The sequence below is a fragment of the Chelonia mydas genome, chromosome 7 (genome assembly GCF_015237465.2).
Source record: "Chelonia mydas isolate rCheMyd1 chromosome 7, rCheMyd1.pri.v2, whole genome shotgun sequence".
In the NCBI taxonomy this organism is placed as follows: domain Eukaryota; kingdom Metazoa; phylum Chordata; order Testudines; family Cheloniidae; genus Chelonia; species Chelonia mydas.
Genome location: NC_057853.1, coordinates 61,842,290 through 61,849,823, shown reverse-complemented (window position 1 = coordinate 61,849,823; position 7,534 = coordinate 61,842,290). Strand labels below are relative to the sequence as shown.

General features: G+C 42.5%; 2 long non-coding RNA genes across 2 annotated transcripts; both read right to left on the bottom strand.

Annotated features, from left to right (window-relative positions):
• Window positions 1-306: 306 nt before the first annotated feature.
• LOC122466501 lies at window positions 307-2,259 on the bottom strand. Its single transcript, XR_006292078.1, has 2 exons — window positions 2,135-2,259; window positions 307-1,182 (listed from the first exon to the last, which is right to left on the bottom strand). It is a non-coding gene; the product is annotated as an uncharacterized LOC122466501 (long non-coding RNA).
• A 109-nt stretch (window positions 2,260-2,368) lies between these two features.
• On the bottom strand, window positions 2,369-7,221 carry LOC122466500. The gene is made up of 3 exons (XR_006292077.1): window positions 7,093-7,221; window positions 3,705-3,744; window positions 2,369-2,506 (listed from the first exon to the last, which is right to left on the bottom strand). It is a non-coding gene; the product is annotated as an uncharacterized LOC122466500 (long non-coding RNA).
• Between the last annotated feature and the right edge of the window lie 313 nt (window positions 7,222-7,534).

The following is a 7,534-nucleotide window of genomic DNA, read 5'->3' as shown; positions in this document are numbered from 1 at the left end:
GAGTTGACAAGCCCACTGGAAGATTTTAAGAGATTCCATTTTATGTTTAATGGCTTCTTACATGATTGTAGCCATTTTCACAGACCCATATGTTGACAGATTAGAAATAACATTTGCAAGATTATATCTACAGGGAAATGGTTATTAATGTTTCTCTTTTTCTTTTAGTGCATGGAAATAGATATTAATTTCCTTTCTACTTTTATTGCTTGTTTTCAAATTGTATTCACTGTTTAGTGCTATAATTTGTCTACCAGTGGAAAGATTATGAATAAATGTGCGCCTAAAAATAAAAGTATGTGCTCATAATGATCCATGTTTATTATTTATACTGGTTACTTTAACACAGAAAAAATACTTAACATTTGTACAGTGCCTTTTATCAGAGGATCTCAAAGCATTTTACATTTATTATTTAATTAAACTTCACAATACCCCTACAGAAAGACATTAATATTCTCATTTTAGGGATAGATTATGAGGTTTGGAGAGGTTAGGTGATTTACCCAAGGTCGCACAGAGCTGGGAATACAAAAAGCCAATATTGCCATTTGTTTAAAAAGTGATTTTTTTAAAATAATCTAAAACAGCACCAAACTAATTTTTGTTGATCTGATTCAATAGCCATTACAGTTTGTGTTGATTTGCTGACACCTGTACACCCTAGGGAGGTTATTTCAACATCCAAGGGGGTGGTAGTGTACTATGCTACCTGTCTGCACAAAGACAACACTTGGGTTCAGGTCCTTACTTGGTATGAGCTTCTGCAGCTCCACTAACTTCAATGGCACTACAATGATTTACACAAATGGAGGACCTGGCACTGCGATTTTTAAAGGCTCCTATGGAAGTGAAGCACCCAGCTCCCTTTGACTGTCAATGGCAGTTGGGCTCCTAACTGCCTTAGGCGCACTGGGAAATCTACTAGCTACAATGTACCAGCCTAATGTACTTGCTAGAAGCGCATGTAAAACATATGACAGCAGCCAGCTTTATTATTTTTTCTGTTTCTAAGAGATATCTACCACTCTCGCTCTTGTTTGGTAGAGTCTTTGCCCTGATGCAATTTGTTCCTGCACTGCAGCCCCTCACCCAAAGAGGCAGGGCCAGATTATGGCCAGAGCACAACTCCAGCTAGCATGCCTCCCTTGAGGCCTGTGCACTGAATGAGGCAGGGGTCCTCTGGAAAAAAATAGTATATGATCACGAAATTAAAAATTGTATCATAATGCATGCACAAGGAGTCCCATTTAAAGTTGCACATGCAACCTCAGTGCCAGAATTTCCTAGTTTTCAACTGTTTGATTTTGTACCTTGATGTTCTTTTAACATAGGGGAGGGGTATGTGTGATTCAGAACGCTTTCATTCTCCGGCTTAGCAGTAAGCATGAATGATTGACACTAAGAGCCTGGGTCAGATATTTAGGTGTGTATAACAGGGTTGCCACCTCTAGAGTGCCACCCTCATGGCTTGGAATGGCCCCATTGGCACCCAGCCCTCAGCTCCCCCTGCATTCACTGCAATAATTGACTCAGACCTAAAAGCAAGATTCCCCCTTTTCTGGGGTCTGATTTATTACCTCTTCCTTAGCCCCATATGTCCAATCCTCCTTCTCCCTGCTTCAGAAGTCCCACAGCCCTCCTTGTTGAGACTGTGCTCGTTCAAGCCAGCTACAGCCCTGAAGCACTTCTCCTGGCTAGCCCGTCTTTACTTAACCCTAACCCTCCTAGGAAAGGGCAGCCAGCACCACTCTGTCCCCAACTGGCATCTCCCTACTATGTCAGAGAAAGCAGCATATATACCACCCTCTTTCCCATGGCTCCCCCTGGTGGGTTGGGAAAGAGGGAGCTTTGCCCTGTAACATGTTTTTGTATATGAAATAGAGATTATAAATTGTTTGTGCTTTGGAATAGGTTATATTTTATGCCTTTACATTTGGTTAAGGTATTTCACCACAAATTAGATATGGTGAAATTCAAAATGGCGCGCCTGCCAAACAACAGCTCAACTCCATCTTTGTTTAGCTTCTTGTTGAAGTTATTGCGCCCTTTTGGAACTTTGGCGGGAAAAGCAGTTAACGGTCAGCACGGAATTGGTTCAAACAGGTTCCAGCAGGGAAGCTGCCAGTTTTACCTCAGAGCTTTGGCGCGCGTGTTCCTATATAAACTCTGAGCACCCGCTGCTTAGCTGCTGTCCGTCCTAGCGGCAGCCAGGGTACCATTGTGTTTGCACAGCGACATGGACCAGAAGATTATCACTTGCAAAGTAACGGAAGACTTCAGCATTAAGAACTGTGACTGTGCTTGCCAATCTCTGAATTCCACATTCCTCATTTTCAGAGAAAGGTATAGAGGTCCTGTTGATTGCTCACCCTTGAGTGATCGCAGACCCAGGCCTCTTTAGCATCAGCAGATCCTGTTGATCTCCTCTTAAGAAGCAGTTGAGACCCAGGGTCCATCAGTTGCCTGTGAGAATGGTGTTGTACCATCTACTGCCTATCAACATCTAGAAACAGTGTAGTATCTGGAGTATTTTTGTTTTAGGTTTATTGGTTTATTGCCAGGGTATCTGTTTGGTTGGACCTGGATTTTAAATCCAAATTGGTAAACCACATCTCACTGTTGTTTCTTATTAAGTTATCTGTTTAAATAAATGATCTGTATATTTTATTCTTCTCTCTTTTTTATCCATTTGCATCATGGGATAGGGAGGTACACTATCTTTCCCTTCGAACCCCTGGGTGATAGATACCGGATAAGAGTCCAAGATCCTGCTAATTAGCTGCAAGGTATAGCTGGACTTTACCATCGTCACCATCATAGTTAACATTGCAGGGTTAACAGCCCCATCCCGCAATACAAGTCCCCTGGCCCTGGAACCTTACAGAAATAGTAGCCTGGGTTTTCCCCAATCATTAACCATGGGATCATCTTCCTCTCTCTCCCCTCCCCACAAACCTGCCTCTGCCCTTCCTAGGTCTTCATCCACTCAAAAAGTCCCAGGAACCTTAAAGGGACTTACCATGGGACAGAGGTTGACTGACTCCTAGTCCTTGCTACCCTTAAAGGGCTCAGTCACCCTATCACAACACATATAAGGATAGTGGCGATAGAGCAGAAGGTAGGTGGTTTTCTATCACCTTTCCACTTAGCCATACCCAATCTGCTAGGTTCAGCCTCCCAACAACGCAGTTAAGCAGGCTCCACACCTAGAGGTATGCTCCAGCTAAGCCCCCACTTGCCCTTGAGATACCCCCTCTATACCTAGTGCACTGAGGGGGAAGGGAGGGGATAGGAGTTGGCAACAGAGCCAAATCTTTGATACTCTGGTGCTCTTTAATATAAGGAGAATTCCCCAGCTACTACCATAGATCAGCTCTCCATCTCCTTAATGCCACAGGAGCTGCACAATAGGGAAAGAAAAAGGGCTGAGGATCTGTCCCTTCATTTTTAATCAGCACAGCTTTGAGATATGCTCTGTTATTTGATTTTAAGCCAAAAAAATTATTTAGGTTCTTTATATATTTCTAAAATTGAAGACAGTTTTAACATTGCAAATGGTGAGAAAGAGTACTTGAGTTAGGCTACCAGTTAGCATAGTCTGAATGAAAATAAAATTTATAAACTTATTATGACATAAAAAGTTTAGGGTTAGAAAAGGCCAGGCTAAAAATATTAACCATTCCCAGATGCCCTTGTCTTACATTCTGGTTTTATAAATAACCCAAAAGTTTTTCCTCATCTCTAAAAAAGTGCCATTGATGACAACAATATCTCAGTCACTAATATGCATTACACATTTAATATTTCTTCCAACTATTTGAATCCATTTGTATTAAATAGTAATGGCAGCCACTATTCAATTTATGTTTACAGATCTTTAATAGCTCACAGTGTATGGTGTGCATCAGAATATTTAAGATTAGAGTACAGTGGATTTCTCCAGGTAATTTTATTTTATATGAAGTGGTTAAGTGGAAGCCTGAGCATTTTTACTTTAAAAAAAAAACCCACACACGTTGGTCAGGATTTGACCTAAACTGTAAGAGTAATGACATTCAGAGCTGAACCTGTCAGTTAAAGGTAAACTGGGAGGGGCGGGGGAGGGGAATGTTTTTGTAAATAAAATAAAAGAACCCATTTCAGCAACACAATATATGGGCAGAGCTACAAATTACAAATACTTACACATTTAAAAACAACAACTATCTGTCTTATCTATCTGAAACTCAGGTCTGGCCCAGGTCAAAGTTGTTCCCACGGAGTGGCTGTTAGGCAGCCTGTGTGAAATAAATTGATAGTCTTTATCCATTACTTAGCGGTCAGGTATTTCCATTGTAAAATCCACCCCCACAACTAGGGCCTTTGCAGAATCAGCATGACTGACCTGCTCTCTAACCACATTGGCAGAGTAGCGTGAGGACATTTTCACTGCTTCTCACAGTGCTGCATTTCGGCCTTCACTCTCTGGTATCACCTACCTGGCACCTTTCATGAGCACTAAATTAACTTTTCTTTAGTTAAGACGCTTGTCTCAGTCCTTAAAGCTGTATGGGTAAAATTCACACAGCATCATAGTGGCCATGGAAGACCCCAACCCAGCAGAACCATATTGGCTTAAAGAGTAAGCAGTCGTGGAACAGGGTTATTCTATCCCCTGGCACGTTACAGAGTTTAGGATTGAGCCAGCTCCACAACAGGCAGTACAAGTGGCTGTTTGGGGTCAGGCTGGAGAAGAAGCAAATGCATAACCACTGTAATTACATGATCCAGTGGCCACAGTGTGTAAGGGGCACCCCTACCACAGCTATTGCTGTTTGCGTAAAAGAAATGGTGGATTCTTGTTATTTATACGTATAAAGTATAAATAAGCATGCAACACATGCTCCGATGCAGCCGATGAAGTGGGCTGTAGCCCAAGAAAGCTTATGCTCAAATAAATTTGTTAGTCTCTAAGGTGCCACAAGTACTCCTGTTCTTTTTGTGGATACAGACTGCCACGGCTGCTACTCTGAAACACATGCTCTGGGCATCCCTAGATAATTTGATTTTCACATATGTGAACTGGCTGGTCAGCCCACTCCAGCAATAAATATACAAACAGGACAACAACATGACAACAGAAGGGACTATTTTTTCCAGAAATCCTCTTTTCTCCTTGGCCACTAAGAGAGGTCAGCTTGGAAACAGCCTGAGCTAGCCTTGTCTTTAACTGCTAAGGGAAGAGTTGCAGCCCACCCAGCTCATGGAACCTTGGCCTAAAATCAGGGTCAGCAACATGGGTTTGTTTAAACATTCCAGACTGGTCCCCAAGGCAGCTTCTTCACGCTAATGGATCACATACCCTGTCCCGCAGGTATTTTTAAGAAGTATAACAGGAACAAGCTGGTGCTGACAAAGATGAGTTTCTGCTCCAGCTATAAAGGGCCTGTCCAGCCCTGTAACCATTCTATGTTTGATTAACCTGATGCCACTGTTGGAAATATACTCTTTTCCAAACATACTCTCTGCTCTAATTTTAAGTGGCTTACTCTGACCTTCCATGCAACTAAGCAAGAGGGCTTCTGATACAGGATTGTTGGTTTTTTTCTCCCTAGTTTATAAAACTTATGTATTGTTAATAACAGATAGGCTGAAGCAACTGCAGACACACAGAGACTGGACTCGAAGCTGTGGGCTTTGAAGAGGAGTCTCAACTGTTTTGTGTAATAACATACTATATTCTTGCTGTTTTCCTTGCTTGTTATAATTTGGGAGGGAATAGTTCTCTCTCTGGACTTGTTATTTTGGCTAGAAATTTTAAACCAATGATAAATTAGGAGGGTATTTTATGTAAATAATCAGTGTTTTCCCATGTGTCTTGCATGATAAAAGTGTGACCACTGAACAAGGGTGGTTACTGAATCAGGGCCCACTTCATCGGATGTATAGAATGGAACATATAGTAAGAATGTATATATATATATACACACACACACACACACACATTTCCAAGACCCAATTCCATCCTCACCAAAATAATTGAGAAGTTTTGCCTTTTATTTCTATGGGAGCAGGTTCAGACCCTAACTGAGGTAACTTTTACACTAATATATTTTCGCTCTCCGTCTTGGAGTTATCAAACCAGAGAATAAGTTTATTTAGTGTGAATAAATTACATTTTAGAAATTGTAGTCTGTTAATTGATTTTACCTTTGTATATTAATAAAATTCAAACAAGTCTACCAAAAACAGACAGTAGTAGAACTTGTACTTATCTCTCACCAGTATGGTGATACTTCATGATATAAAGGTCCTGGGTCAAATCCAGTACCTTACTGCACATCTAGGGGAAATTAGATTTTAAAGAACATATGGCATAAATGTCAACTCCCAAAGGTCCAGAAGGAGTTTGTATATATGTATTTTGGTATATCATATATATTTTAGTGCATTTGGCTGTGGGAGAGAAATTGCTTAGGTGGAGAAATGTGAGCACTCAGAGGGCAGTGTCATGAAGAGGACACTGGTCCTTGGAGTGATATAGGTCTGGGAGCAGAAGTGACAGCAGGTGAGACACCACCGGGAGTGGGCATACCAACCAGCAGAGTTAATCCCCAAGACAACCAGCAGGAGACACCTGTGTGGTGAGTGGAGCCTCATCACATGTAGTTATACATTTGATTATGCTGCAAAATACCATATTCAAATCAAGAGGGTGATATTCTTGTTTGGGATGCAATGCTTAATTCATTCCACCATGTTTGTCTGCATGATATATTGCTACCTCATAGGACAGTGCTGCTGGTGGTTTTATTTTGTTATTTCCTTTCTCTTCTGCACTGTCACTTCTGTTCCTGGACCTACATCACTCCAAAGACCAGCATCCTCTTCATGACACTGCCCACCGGCCATGCCACAATCTGTGCTCCTGCTTTTTGTGGGCCAGTACCACAATCTAACTGTCCAACCACTTCCTCAGTGGCAAGTGGGGGCAGGAGAGGGAGCCAGGCCCACCCCCTACTCCAGGTCCCAGCCCAGGCACTCTGTAGCTGGCAGACACATATTGCATCCCTTCCAACCTCTTGACCCCAGCACCTTCTTCACCCTTACCTCAGGGTCTCAGCAGGCCAGTCTTAGCAGCCAGCCGGGAATTGTCTCTAGCTTCCCCAGCCTCTGGCAGTAGCACTACTCTGTCCAGGGTGCTTGCAAGGCATCCAGTCCTCCCTCCTTGAGCTCCAGGGAGCAACTAACCCTGCTCTACCATGCAGCTCTTCTTATTTGGGGCTGCCAGGCCCTGACTGGCTGCTCCTTGCAGCCCCCACTCCTATTGGCTACTTTTCACGTGGCATCCCCAGGGCTCTATTAACCCCTTATAGGGCAGTGTGAGGCAAATGCCCCATCACACTAGAGGTTTAACTCTTGGGATCTTTCCCTGAATCTCAAATACTGAAGTACTTTGATACCAAGAAAATGGAGGCTGGCTCCCTATCGGTACATTTAGCACTCATATAGTTCTTGAGGGACCAAATTCTGCTCTTAGTTACGCCAGTCT